The sequence below is a fragment of the Triticum urartu genome, chromosome 2A (assembly GCF_056163025.1).
Source record: "Triticum urartu cultivar PI428250 chromosome 2A, HENAU_Tu73, whole genome shotgun sequence".
In the NCBI taxonomy this organism is placed as follows: domain Eukaryota; kingdom Viridiplantae; phylum Streptophyta; class Magnoliopsida; order Poales; family Poaceae; genus Triticum; species Triticum urartu.
In genome coordinates, this window is record NC_141874.1 from 436,834,727 (window position 1) to 436,850,391 (window position 15,665).

Sequence of the window (15,665 nt, forward strand, 5' to 3'; positions counted from 1 at the left end):
ACTCGTCCAGGTCGATTCCATCTGCGATGCGAGTGGCAGCATCGATGAAGGTCTCCATAAAGGACTGGAATTGAAGCTTCTTGGTATTGGCGACCTTGAGAGCCGCCAGCTTCTCTTCTCTAACTTCCTTGCAATTAACACAGACTAGAGACAGAGCCACGTCAGCACCGCAGCAAGCAGATGACTTCTTCCACGCCTGCACTCGACCAGGGATTTCATTGAGTCGAGCCATCAGAGACTCGAGGTCATTCTGGAATATCATACCTGGGCAGAGCTCCGTGTCGATCTGCGACACCACCACTTTCAGTCGAGCAAGGTAGTCCATAACTCTGGCGAGGCGAGATTCCAGTCACATCACATTCATCGTGGCTTCGTCCTTGATGGGGGAGTTGATGGGCTCCAAATTCGTCTCAATCCGCCCAGTCTCTTCCTCGAAATTTTGACAGAATTCTACACGCACGGAAAAGTAAATGAGTCAACAGTCGTATGATGTGTCGGCAGTTCCAAAACAGTCAGACGAGGGAAAGTACCTTCGAGCATGAGCAACATCTTCTTGGCAAGGCCTCCCAGATAAGTCTCCAGTTCGTCTCTCCTTTGAGTGAGATCTGCGACTTTGTCGGTCAAGGCCACCTTGTCCTTCTTCAGTTGCATGACTTCTTTGTTTGCTTCATCAACGACAGTCTTCTACTTGGCGGTTTCTTCTTCCAACTTGCCGAGTGAAGCCAGCTTCTTATGAGCAAGTTCAGTTTTCTCTCGCGTCATCTTCTGCGCTGCTGCAAGGTTGAGGTCCTTCTGCTCTAGAGCCTGCTTCATTTTGTCTAAAGAAATAACATTCTTCAGACGAGCTTGGAGTTGACGATTTTCACTATGCACATCTGTTCGAGTGGAGTCACTCGGTTTAAAGGTTGGAAAGAAAAGATGGCAAGACCAACAGTCGACATAATTGTTACCTCCCATGATGGTTGCTTCATCTTGGGCCTTCTTCAAATTTTCCTTGGCCAGCTCCAGATCAAGGTTGAGTTGAATTTGTTTCCTCTCCAATTCAGAAAATTGGGCTGCAAACTCACAAGATTTCTGCAATCAACGAACAAGGCACGTCAGTCGATAGAAACAAGACCGATGACTTCCAAGTGATAAGATGCAAGTTCAGGTTATTACGACAAAAAGAGTTCTAAAACTACTGCCGGATCAAACATTCAATAGTAGTCTCGGGGACTACACCCAGTGGGTGCACTTGGCGTGCCCCCACTGGTTAAACTTCCCACTCGACATGGCCCATCCAGCCTGAGTGGAAGGAGTAAAACGACAACAACATTTGCGCTCAAACCCCGCCGACTGCCCGCAGTTGACCGCGGTCTCAGGGACTACACCCAGTGGGTGCACTTAGCATGCCCCCACTGGCTCGGAGTTCACTCAATGCGATCCGTCTAAAGCCGAGTGAATATACTACAAGCAGACAAGTTCTAAGGCTCCCGTGGTGAAATAACACTTTGGAAAGACCCTCTCCTAATCAAACATTCGACGGCGGTCTCGAGGACTACACCCAGTGGGTGCACTTGGCGTGCCCCCACTGGTTCAAGAGTTCACTCGACACAAGCTGGTTGATTCAACTGAAAAATCTACAAAGCAAAATAAGACACCTAGTGGGTGAACAGATTCAAGGTGCAAATTCATGACAAATGCACATAAGGTTTGAAAATGCTCATCCACGGACATCTTACGAATAGTAAAGCAATAGCTTTCAAGTACCATATCCTAATAGAGCAAAGATCAAGCTAAAGACCAGTTGGAAATCAACTCACCTGGACATTGGTTTGAAGGGTAGAGCTGGCATCGTAGGCAGCCTTGCTGGCCTCATGCACCACCTTCATTCACTCCATCATAAGGCCTTCTTGGTGTATGGCTTCCTTAGCATCGCTTACTTGGTCCTCGGGGACATGATGGGTAACAAAGAGCGGAGTTGGTGGAACAAGCGAGGTATCCAAGGGATCTGAAGCATGGAGTTGCATAGTGGGAGCAAGGACTTGAGCAGTCGACGCCGAAGGACGATCAGTCGACACAGGATCAACAAAAGAAACAGAAGCCCGAATTGGATCTTCGGATTGCTGGATGACTGGTTCTGGCGCTGAAGTCAAGTGAGACATCTTGCTGGCAGGCACCCTCCTGCTTGAAGTCCTGCCCTTTCTTCTTGTGTTCTTCTGTGGCACGTCTTCATGGTCGTCGTCGTTTGGAAGTTCAATAACATTTGGTGGCACTAAAAAACACTCGACCGTAAGAGTTTTTTGATAGAAAGACTATAAGGGAACCCCTTACAGTATAATTGGTGCAACAAACCTAAATTGCAAGTACCATGCCTTGAACATGGGTGGGTGGGAAGGCATCAGCCCCTTCCCACCACTAGGCTATGCCTTAGTTCAGTCGACCGACAGAACAATTGACAAAGTGAGGGCAAGGCTGTGGAGTTGTACCTGCTCGAGAAGTGGCCGCATCTATAGTCTCCTCATCATCGTGCTCCTTGTCAATATTCATGGACGTCCCAGAAGTGGCCACACTGAAAGTTCAAAAAACTCACTCGGTCAAGCAAGTAGATGAGTCGACAATAACAAAAAAGACAAAAAGAAGAAGCAAACACTTACGCAGAAGCGACATGAACATCCACCTTGGTCTTGGGCAAGGCCTTCTGAGGCTTCGACGAGGCGACCTTGGGCTGCTTAGCGGTCTTCTCAGACAGTTCTAGGGATGAAGTCCGACTACGCTTTGGCACTTGCGTTCTTGGAGGAGCTGCCTTGCCGCATCCACCTACAGGGTCTTAGGACTGTTTGGATCGATGTTCTGAGCGGGGCGGCGAGTCAACCTCTTCGCTGCCACCCGAGTCGTCACTATCGTCGTCACTGCCATCTCCAGATTGCCAGTCGCCACTTTTGTCTATGCTCTCCTCTCCCTCCTGGAGTTGTTCCCCGTTCGGCATCGAATACATCTTGGTGTAAATCTGCAAAGCACAAGTCAACAAAAGCCAATCAGATTCAAGAGTAACTACAGATCAAAAGAACAAAGCACTCGGAATTTTGGGCTCGACCTCTTCTGGCTCACGGTTGGTGTCGAATGGCTGGACTCTCCTGGACCCCTGGGGTTGTCCTTGTTCCCAGTGATGCTTCGCAACCACTGAGCCACCATCTCCTCGGTGACCTCCTCTGGGTGGACTCGAGCGGTGTCTCCAGGGCCTGAGTACATCCACATCGGGTGGTCTCTAGCTTGAAGGGGTTGGATGCGTCGACTGAGGAACACCTCCAACAGATCCATGCTAGTCACACCCTCCCGGACTAAGTTAAAAACATGGTCGACTAAAAGAGACACCTCGCCCTTCTCCTCTGGGGTCACAGTCAATGAAGAAGGTTGGCGAAGTCTCTCCATAGTGAAAGGGGGGAAACCGATCGACTGGCCAGGAGTCGGGACGTCCTTGTAGTAGAACCAGGTCGACTGCCATCCCCGAACTGACTCGAGAAGGGTCATAGAAGGAAAAGTGCTCCTACCCCTAGTTTCAATTCCTAAACCCCACACATCTGGATCACATGGGTCTTTTCATCACTTGGATTTGCCTTCTTCACTGACTGGGAGCGACAAGTAAATATGTGTTTGAACAGGCCCTAGTGTGGTTGACAACCCAGGAAATTTTCACACCTCGAGATAAATGCAACAAGGTACATGATGGTGTTTGGAGGGAAATGGTGGATCTGGGCACCAAAAAAGTTCAAGAAACCCCTAAAGAATGGGTGCGGAGGAAGAGAGAAACCTCGGTCGACATGGGTGGTGAGGAGGACATGATGACCCTCACGCGTCTAGGGCTCAGATCCCCCTTCGGCAATCTCCAAGACTTGGCAGTAGTCAGGTCGTCCTCAAAGAGCTTCTCCAGGTCATCCCGCTCGACGGTGGAGCAGGTCCAGTCTCCCTGGATCCAGTCCGGCAACAGACCGGATCGCGATGTCGTCCCCCGAGCCGCCTTCTTGCCCTTTCCTATCACCGTCGCCTTCTTCGCGTGCTCCAAGATCGTTGTCTTGTCCTTCCCCATTGCAGCGGAGAGCGCAGGGGCCAAGCGGGAGCGTCAAGAGCAGAGGAGCGCACGGTGGATGAGCAGAGGAAGGAGAGAGAGAATGAGGCGCATTGTGCGTCGCATCGGCCTCAACACCTTTTATAGGCCTGTTTCCGAGTGACTGACTCATGGGCCCGAGCGATCCTGTCATATCCCGCAACAACTGCTCGCTCGATACGTGGCAAAAAAGGCGGCATGAGGATCGAGGTGCCCCTGTCTACCCACTCCGATTACTGCGACACGCTCCATCCCGCGCGCTTCTCCAAAAATTTCGAATCCCGTGAGATCCGGAAACCGCAGAACAACCAATCGCGCCAAAGATTTCACACCAGAACAACACTCGAAGATTATCAGCGGAATCCACTCGATGACCTCTGAATGGATCAAGGCGACTGAAACAAGGTTGAAGCTTCGGCATGATTACCAGACTCCGTTGGAATGCCTCCGAGGCACGAAATCGAGTCGGAACTAACTTCGCCCCTTCTTTTCCACTCGGATGTCAATCCATTCGGGGGCTAATGACGAGGACATGTACCTAGGGTAGGGTCATAGGCCTGTCTTAGACGCTCTACCCAAGGACACCGCCATAAAGTCAAGCACATTCAAGAGACAACACAAGATACCAACTAAAATCACATTGGAGTGCATTCCACTCGACCAGATATACCACTCGGATATCCCAATTCCACTCGACCAAGATACAGTCATTCGACCATATGAAGAATCACTCGGAGAACAGGAGATCTAAAGCCACCCTAGGATGGCAACGGTCAGGCGTTTACTCCATAGTCTTAAAGATCATTTATAGTCCTTTATAGCTAGCGTTACCAGTAACGCCCTGTCTTAATGTACATTGAACCATGTGTAACTGAGGGCTGGAGAGGTCTGGCGCACTCTATATAAGCCACCCCCTCCTCAGGCACATGGGTTCGCACCCCCTGTAACTTTCACGCATATCCAGTCGACCAAGCCTCCGGGCACCGAGACGTAGGGCTATTACTTCCTCTGAGAAGGGTCTGAACTCGTAAACCTTGCATGTACAACCTCGCCGTAGCTAGGACCTTGCCTCCTCCTACGTACCCCCCCCCCCCCCCCCGTTCTTACTGTCAGACTTGCTCCCACGAAAGGGGGTGAATGACTACTGATGAGTGTATTTTGGCACTCATTTTAACTCATGTTGAAACCGGATAATTTTAGATTTTCTCAAAGAATCACTTTGATATGATCACTAATGAGTAATATATGTGGAAGATTGCAAATTTCTTTAAATTTTGTTCCTTGCAGGACTGGGCCATTTTAGGTGATGAATCAAGCCTATATGGAAGATAATAGACCTAGTGATCAAGTCCAATTAACCGGGGCGCACAAGAGGCTCCAGAGGAGAAGATGATGTCTGGTACGAGCGCGCTCGCTCGTATTGTCTACCACCGCTTTCGTGATGTCATCATTGACATATTTTGTGAAGGCGCCTAGGGCCTATTCACAACGCATCATCCCAGAAACCCTATTCCACGCATCAGGACCAGATAAGATAGAAGAAAACCCTTCGGCAAGAGTAGTCGCTCATCCACCACATTCCTTCGCAGCCACCATCATTACCGTCTTCATCTCTGTAGTCTTCGTCCCCATCCCCATAGCCATAAACTTGTAATCAAGAGTACTTCGCATACAACTATATTGTAAGACTATTTCAATAATTCATGCTCAAGTACCATCCATAATGTCTTTTGCCCGTGATTTATTTGCGATGTGTGAGTGGTCCTCTCGAGCTAAGGGCCGAGGCATGGCCTCACAGCCTCATGTGCTCGCACAATGGGATTGTTGATTTACTTCAATAATAATGTTATTTCTATGCATTATGCAAGGGATCTATCTATCATCCAAGCGAATTTACCTCATTCAAAGAATAATAGTGATCAAGTCCAATTTACCTCACTCGAAGGCCTCACGGGTACCGAGATACCAAGGATCAATCAAGGGGAGGTTAATTTCATAGAGGAGCGGAAAGTTATGCCTAACATCGATGAAAGTAAGATTATTACGATAGCTGGAAACTATTCTCTCAGGTACAAACAATGCAACCATTAAATGTCGAATGCATTGGTCTTGATTAATCACCAATAATCGAGGTAACTCTGCAAGCCGGTAAGGGCCCTAGTTGAACAATAGAACCATGGTGTGGCTGCATGTGGTTGTGGAATCATCTGACGACATCTCCCGTAGACAACACGTAGACTACATATATGTAATGTTGTCTACCGGAGCCATATTGAATACCTAGATAGATTCCCAAGTACAAGTGTAGGTAAAACCTTAGGCTCGGACATATTTTCCTTATTATTGTTTTTCTTAATAAATGCATGTTTTGGTTCGGGAAACTGAAACTATTTTGTTAGCAAGTGCTTGTAGAAAACCACCTTGTCTTTAGCAAACCTTCCCATGGATTCGATAATGTAGAATCTTCTCGTGTGTCTTCAATGATGACGAGGAGCAGCAGCAGCTGCCCCTCTTTGGTGATGCCGTGCAAATGGACGAGGAGTACGTGCAATAACTTGGTCCTTGCCACACCACCACGTCAAGAAGCCGGTGTCCCCGCAGTGACACCGTGTCAAGCCGTTGCCATCATCGTCCTGATGGCGCGCGTCCTCCATGAAGGAGGAGGAGGCGCCCTCCTTGACGGTCGCCAACGCGCATGACCGCCTCCTTCACCACCTCAGTCTCCGGCGGCACGTCCTCGTGCGGCATGACAACAACCAACAAGGCGGCAACCGAGGAGGAGCGGCGTAACATCGTGCTCCATTCAGCCTTCTCAACATCATACGTGGTGCCAGTCTAGGTGCATGCCGACCCGGAACTCACATTGGCCTAGGCCAGGATCGGTCCAGGATAACTGTGCAGACGTCGCCGCCGACATTGGATCAAGACCAGCTCTACAAAATTGGGCTTGCCGAGTCCAAGTCCAAGCGCCCCACCCGTGCACTCGCCAGCAAGGGTAAGGGCGGGCGACGCGAGCTGGAGCCGGCCCTGACCGTTTCCGCAAGCCAGAGGACAATGACATTGGCACCAGGTTGAATAAGATGAATGTTCCGTGCACTGGGTTGATGTGTTAAATTTTCGAAAAAGATAACGCCCACAAGTGTGGGCGTTAGCCAACTCAACCACACACCTCCATCGTCGTTCAACAGTTTCTGCATGAATCTTGGCACGTTTTGCTGATTTTGTGTGCCACGTAGGACAAGTCGCGTGTGTGGTGTGTGAGAGTGTTCACCCACATGCCGGTTGCCCCCCGCGGTCAACGGTTAGCACTTGGAGGCGTGTGGTGGAACTGCTCTGTGCCCGCACGCCACGCCCGAAATGCGGTTGCCGTCAACCACGTCGCGCACTTCGCCCCCCTTCCCTCATGGTTCCATTTACTCTCCACTTCATTACTCACCCAACCCACCCTGCAGTTCATTCGATTGGAAGAGAAGGCAAGAGGAGAAGGTGATGGCGGAGGCGGAAGAGTCGACGACATTCACGGCCGTCGGTGGGACTCGGCGAACCGGAGCATATTCGCCGGAGTGCCTACAGAGTGAAGGTAATGCTCCTTCCCACGGTCATGTTCCTTCCCTGCATTTCTCCTCTCTCCTCTGTTGTCAATGTTCTGCTCGAGATTCATCGAGATTCAGGCGGATTCGTGATGCTCCGACATTCCTGCCGGCGGCGGAGTCCTGTGATGGTCGTTTTCAGTGGCATTGCACAGTTTGGCCGCCGTCGCGGCGACTGTCATGCCGGTGTGGCTCAGGCTGCCCACAGCCACATCCTGGTTCTTCCTTGGGATTGAGCCGACGTTTTTCTAGCCATTAGTTATGTATTTGTCACGAAACACTACTGGAATCAGCTACTTTGCCATCTGCCAGCTCTTTGCCGTCTGCAGACGGCAAAGAAGCTCTTTGCCATCAGCTACCCGAAAGCAGACAGCAAAGAACTGGCTGATGGCAAAGAAAGCCTTTGCCATCAGCCAGTTCTTTGCCGTCCGCTAGCTGACGGCAAAGATTCTTTGCCGTCGGCTAGCAGACGGCAAAGAGGGAGGGGCCCCACTGACGAGCTGCTTAAAAAAAACTTAACGGGCCCCCCTCTTTGCCGTCTGCTAGCAGACGGCAAAGAGCAAATAAGTGGACGGCAAAGGGGGGCGGACGGCAAAGATTTAACATATCTAACGGCGCGCCCCCCACCCCGCGCCCTCTCTCTCTGTTTCTCTCCCTGCTCCCATACGCGCGCCGCCGCCACCACCACTCGCCGCCGCCGCGCCCCGGCCCCCCCGCGCCCCACCGCCCCGGGCCCGGCACCGCCGCCCCGCCCCCCCTCCTCCACCGGCCCCCCGTCTCAGCGCCGCCGCGCCCCGGCCCCCCGCGCCCCACCGCCCTGGGCCCGGCGCCGCCGCCCCAGGCCACCCCGCCCCCCTCCTCCACCGGCCACCTCCTCCACCGGCCCAGGTGAGCTCTACCTCTCCTTTGTTTTTCCTTTTTTTCTGTTTTTTTAGTTTTAGGTTTATGTTTAGTTTAGATTTAGTTTCAGTTTTAGTTTTAGGTTTAGTTTTAGGTTTAGGTTTAGTCTTAGTTTAGTTTTAGGTTTAGATTTAGTTTTTTCCTTTTTTCTGTTTTTTTAGTTTTAGGTTTATGTTTAGATTAGATTTAGGTTTAGTTCAGTTTTAGGAAAGAAAAAGAAGAAGAAGAAAAAAACAGGAGAGGAGGAGAAGAAGAAGAGGAAAAAGGAAAGGAGGAAGAAGAAGAGGAGGAGGAGAAGAAAAAAGAAGAAGAGGAAGAAGAAGAAGAAAAAAATAGGAGAGGAGGAGAAGACGAAGAGGAGGAGGAGGAGAAAAAAGAAGAAGAGGAAGAAGAAGAAGAAGAAGAAAACAGGAGAGGAGGAGAAGAAGAAGAGGAAAAAGGAAAGGAGGAAGAAGAAGAAGAAGAACAAGAAGAAGGAAAAAAAGGAAGAAAAGGAAGAAAAGGAAGAAGAGGAAGAAGAAGAAAAGGAAAAAAGACCCCGACCCGGCACCCCGACACGACACCCCGACCCCGAGACCCCGACCCCGACACCCCGAACCCGACCCCGACCCCGACACCCCGACCCCGACACCGGCACCCCGACCCCCCGAGCCTGACCCAACACCCCGACCCCGAGCCTGACCCGACACCCTGACCCCAACACCACACCCCGACCCCGAAACAACACCCCGACACCGACACGGCACTACCCCGACATCGACACGACACCCCGACCCCCCGACCCCGAAACAGCACCCCGACCCCGACACGGCACCCCGACACCGACAGGACACCCCGACCACCGACACCTCCCGAAAAGGTGTTCTTTGGCCTTCCAGAGGCCGACGGGGTCATATATTTGTGAATTATTAGTTAGGTCATATATTTTTCGATTTTGTTATGAAAAACATCATATATAATTGTGTTGATCGTGTAGTTTTAAATGTGCAGTTGTTTCATCGCTGCGAGGTTTGGTGTTCGACGACCTCGCCGTGCGTTTGACGAGCTCTGCCCCTTCGTTCGTGGGTGAGCACAAATGACAAGTCCTCCTCCCCCATTAATTATTTGATCTATTCCGATGAAACTTGATAGCTAGCTATATATGTGTCTTGAATCATCAATATGCGTAACCAATATGTGTCTCCCGTTCGAAAGCGTCATAGTTATAAATATGCATGCATTTGCATATTTATAACCTTGATTCTTTCGAATTGTCCAACGCTATCCATGGACAGACCGAGTATGTGTAGATTGGGTTCGTTTTCCCATATGCTTTGCTCCGGATCCGACGCATATATTTCGTCAGTGCCTCCCCTGTTGTTCTCCGGGTACACATCCTCTCTGTTTATTGCAGAGACGTGTATCAGGAGAACAGCGGGGAGGTGCTGCCAAAATTTTGCGTCGGATCCGGAGCATAGCATGGGAAAATGAACCCAATCTACACATACACGGGTGGGATTAGGACCTATCATTACCTATTAGAGTGTAGGTTGCATGGACGTAATAAAATAGACAAAGTAGGTCAACTAATGAATATATACATGGTGAATTACATATATAATTGTTGTGTGTCCAGTAGCTCTGAAAGTCAAGATGAGTGACCGTGCTTGGATGTATACCGGTCACACTGGTCAGAACAAATGGAGCGCTGAATGGTTCACAAAAACTAAGGGGTTTGTGCAAGCCGCATTTGCAAATGGCCAAAAGAAAACCTGGTGCCCCTGTTTCCGGTGCGGCAATTGGGAAAAGAAGACAGAGGCTGAAATGGGCAAACACCTGCAGAAGAGTGGTTTTACGCCCGATTATACGGTGTGGACATTTCATGGTGAGTCTGCCCAACGTGACCGAGCTGAGGTGGATCGTCGTTGCACCGACGAGCATGGTACCGGGATGGAAAACATGGTGCAAGGCTATGATGATGCTCGGGATTCGGACGAGGAGATGGAGGAATCTGCAAAGGCCTTCAATGAAATGTTGGAGTCTTCGAAACGTCCGCTCCACGAGCACACTGAGCTTTGTCAGTTGGATGCCATCTCGCAAGTAATGGCTCTGAAGGCTCAGTTCAACTTGGGCAGAGAATGCTATGACACAATTATGACAGTATTTGGACGCTTTCTACCCAAAGGCCATGTAATGCCTGCAAACCTGTACCAGTCGGACAAAATCCTCCGTGCACTGAAGATGCCCTATGAGAAGATACATGCCTGTGAGAAAGGATGTGCCTTATTTAGGCTTGACTATGCGGACTTGAACTATTGTCCCATTTGCATGTCTTCCAGGTATATTGTGGTAGACAACAGTATGGGTGAGAAGACACAGACCAAAATCCTCGTTAGTGTTCTTCGGTATATGCCAATCGTACCAAGACTTCAACGTCTTTTCATGGTTGAAGAGACGGCCAGACAGATGACATGGCACAAAACAGGCAAAAGAACCGAACTAGATGCAGATGGGAATCTGATGACGGTACACACATCGGATGGTGTTGCGTGGAAAAAGTTTGATGAATTACATGCTGACAAAGCGGCAGATCCGAGGCATCCTCGAGTCGGCATCAGCACGGATGGGTTCAGTGTGTTTGGTATGACGGCAGCCCAATAAAGTTGTTGGCCCGTATTTGTCTTTCCACTCAATCTCCCCCCCCCGGACAGATTATGCAAAGAAAGAACATTTTCCTGACGTTGATAATTCCAGGACCCAACTATCCGGGCAAAAATATGAATGTGTACATGCAGCCGCTTAAGGACGAATTGCAAGAAGCCTGGGATAATGGGTTCAAGACATACGACGCCTTTAGCAAACGGAACTTCATAATGCGTGTCTGGTACATGTACTCGATGCATGACTTGCCAGCGTATGCGCTATTCGTTGGCTGGTGTGTGCATGGAAGGTTCCCGTGCCCCACATGCAAGGGAGCTCTTGAGTTTCGTTGGCTTCAGGCCGGTCGCAAGTTTTCTTGCTTTGACATGCATAGACAGTTCCTGGATCCTCGCCATAAGTTCAGGAAAGACAAGAAGAACTTCATCAGGGGTAGAGTTGTCAAAAACTCTGCACCACCTGCATTGACAGGCCAACAGACCCTGGATCAGTTAAACGCTCTCGAGCCAGATCCACAACGTCCAGGGTACTTCAAGGGGTATAATACTAAGCACGCGTGGACTCACAAAACATGCTTATGGGATCTGCCTTACTTCAAAGACCTCCTTTGCCCACACAACATTGACGTGATGCACACTGAGAAGAATATCGCCGAGGCACTTTTTGGTACATTGTTCGGCATAGATGGGAAGTCAAAGGATAATACTAAGGCTAGAGTCGATCTGGAGGCGCTATGTGATAGGCCGTTACAAAACATGAAAGAACCGAAAGGAAAGCAGAACTGGACGAAGCCAAAGGCATGGTTCAATCTTGGAAGGCCAGCTATGAGGGAAATTCTCTTGTGGGTGCAACAGCAGTTGATGTTCCCCGATGGGTATGCAGCGAATCTAAAGAGGGGAGCGAATCTTGATAAACTGAAGATATTTTGTCTCAAGAGTCATGATTGGCACATATGGATTGAGCGGGTAATGCCGGTGATGTTGCGTGGCTTCATCCCTGAGGATGAATGGCTAGTACTGGCAGAACTCAGCTATTTCTTCCGTGTTCTTTGTGCGAAAGAACTATCGCCTGGCGTGCTAGAAGAAATGGAAGAGTTGGCGCCGGAGTTGATCTGCAAGTTAGAGAAGATCTTTCCACCGGGCTTCTTTAATCCAATGCAGGATTTGATTTTGCATCTCCCGACCAAGGCAAGATTGGGGGGCCCGTGCAAAATCGTTGGTGCTACCCAACTGAGAGGATGCAGAAGACGCTTCGAGAAAAATGTAAAAATAAACGTAGAATTGAAGCATCGATGGCTAAGGCATTCATCACAGAGGAGGCGGCAAACTTCGTAACAGCGCACTACGAAGCCAAAAATCATCATTTGCATAATCCGAAGCCTCGGTACAATGCTGATGAGCCTAAAAAGGGTGGATCCAACCTCAGCCAATTCAAAGGGAATCTCACACCAGCTAGTGTTTCACATCCAGTATCTTTGGATAACAAAGAATGGCGGACCATTTCGTTGTATATCTTCAACAACCTGATAGAAGTGCGGCCGTACATTGAGTAAGTTCTCGGTACATTGTTTCGCAACTTCTATTTCCTTTGAACTACTCTTATTCCTGGATATGTCATACAGTCGATACGTCGCCATATTCTCGTATGGAGCGGAGATCCAAAAGGATTCCGTCGAAGAGTATGAGCTTCTCGCAAAGCAAGGAGGTGGCTATCCCGGTTTCATCTCTTGGTTCAAACAAACGGTAATTTCTATTAGACAATTTCATTTCATTCACTAATTTGTGCATAATGCAACAATCCTTTCATATTAAACTTGTAGGCTAATTCAGAGTCTATGGACGCCGAATTGAGACAAGTCGCTAATGGTTTTGACTATAAGGTCCATTCATTTGACAAGTACGACATCAACGGGTATCGCTTTCATACCTATGGCAAAGAGCTATCTATGGCCGACCGAAAGTCCACAAATTGTTGTGTATCTGCTATCGGTGAAGGAGGTACCGACTATTATGGGAGAGTTGAAGCAATTTATGAACTTCTGTTCTATGGTGAAAACCCACCGAATGTCGTAGTCTTCAAATGTTATTGGTTTCAGCCGAAGGAGACTAGAAGGACTCATGAACATATAGGGCTAGTTGAAATCAACCAAAGCACTCATTTAGATGTTCCTGATGTCTATATTATGGCTCAACAGGCGACCCAAGTATTCTATCTACCGTGGGCCTGCCAAACTAATCCAAATCTGAAAGGTTGGGATGTCGTTTATGAAGTGCCGCCACGTGCTAGACTTTCTCCCCCAAAGGAAGAGGATTATGAACCTCACATTAACCCAGACACATATGAAGGAGAATTCTTCCAAGAGACACGTCTTTCCAAAAAGCGTTTCAAGAACCGCTATACTTCACCCCAAAACATTGAAGTAGACAGCGACAATGAATCCGACATCACCCCAGAGGAGGAACAAGAAGAGCCGGAACAAGAAGAGGTTACTGCTGCGGATGACCTGTCAATGCTTGACCGATTACGTCAAGGTGGCCTTGCACATGTTGATGCCAATGAACCCTATGAGCCCATCATTGATTATAGTGATGATGATGATTATGCATTTATTGATGATACTGATCGAGATTATTAGTAGTGTCAGGTATTCAATTTTTTTATGTTGTACTTGATGATGATACACTTAAGTGATATACATATTATTATTCATGTCGGTACTTTTTTTATGTTGTACTAATTTCGTTTATTCTTTGTCATGGCAGGTGTTGAAAGATGGTGGGCGCTGGTCGGGAGCGCGCCGAGGCCCCTTCTTCGTCGGCGCGTGGTGCGAGGTCTTCCATTCCACACGCACCTCTCCGCCGAGCGTTGCTGGACAGTATGGCGACACCACCGGGCCCTTCTTCGTCGACCGCGGTGCCCAGCAGGGGACGAGGTAAGAAGAAGAGAGGAGCTGGAGTACGTGGTCGCGGGAGAGGACGTACGGTGACTGCTAGGGCGCCTTCCTCACCGCCACCCCCAACTGTTTCACCCGAGCACGTGACTGCTAGGGTGGACTCGTCTGAGGAGGAGGCTGCACGGACTCCGGTCCACGAGCCTCCGGTCCACGAGTCTTCGGCCCACGAGCCTCGGGGCGACGGGCCTTCGGCCCACGAGACTTGGGCCCACGAGACCCCAGAGGAGCACACGTCTGGATGGGGTACCTGGCCGGGTCAGCCTGAGCATGGCGGGGAGCCGAGTGGCCATGCTGATGATGGCGGGGAGCCGACTGATGAGGAGGGGGAGGAGGGGGGCAACGTCTACCAGTGTGGTGCTACACGGCTCCCGTCCGTGCCGGTGACCCGCGGGCAGAGGTGGTTGATTTTCCCTGATGGGGAGAGGTACGTAAGTGCATTTAATATTTTTGTACCTTCTGCATTCACGTTTCTTCAAATAACTAATGCGTTGGCCTTGTCATGCTGCAGGGGTTGGGACCACCATCATAGTGTCCGCCGGCCCAACTCCGTCCTTGGAGTTCTTTGCCGGCAAAACTTCCCGGGGTTTGTCACGTTGCCTGGTGAGGGTCGGCTTCCAGAGCTTGGATTGAGCTGGGAGCACTACGTGGCTGCCCCGGCCCCGCCGGATGAGATTATCGACGGTGTCGTGTGCGACACGAGGGCAGACATGGTGATCAGAAAGTTCTGGGTAATTTCTCCTTTACACATTTAAAAATCTTCAACTAGCTAGTTATTAATTTTACTAATCAATATTGTCTCATTTGATTGCAGACATTCTACAGGTGTGAGGAGGGATATGAGGAGGACGCGGCACATGTTATCGAGAACGTCTGCAAGCGCCTACTCCAGAACTTACGGCACGAGGCTCGGGTGCAAGCTGTTCGAGACTACTACGCCTTGCGTGGTATCAAGAAGACCAAGCCGGCGTGCCGCGATAAGTTCTTGAGTAAGGAGCAGTACATGAAGGTAATTCTTAAGGCCTTCTCTACTTAAGTTCCTTCATTTAGTAATTCTTAGCCGTAGCGCTCAAGTTTCTATTTGCTAACTTAGGCGCCTCCGAGATGGTGTGCGGATCGGATGGATTGTTGGGAGGTGTTGGTCGATGAGTGGTGCTCAAAACAATGGCTAGCCCTCCACAACGAGGCCAAGGAAAAACGTGCCCAAATGGAAGGTGTGCCACACCATCAAGGCAGCTCCAACTTATATCAGTTCGGGCGCAACTGGGTATGTGGTTTGCTTCATGATTCATGCAATTCATTCATCATGCTAGCTTGAGCCCTTTAATTACTAATTTTCATTGTTTCTCTCTTTCAGGCACGCTACAATAAGGCGGATAAGGTGCCAGAGGTGTACGACCTGTATGCCATGGCCCACACTGCCTCTTTCAAGAAAGTGAAGGCTTTCTCTCAGTCTGACCTCGATGATGCAAACAACTTCACCAACATCTCCTCCCACAACAAG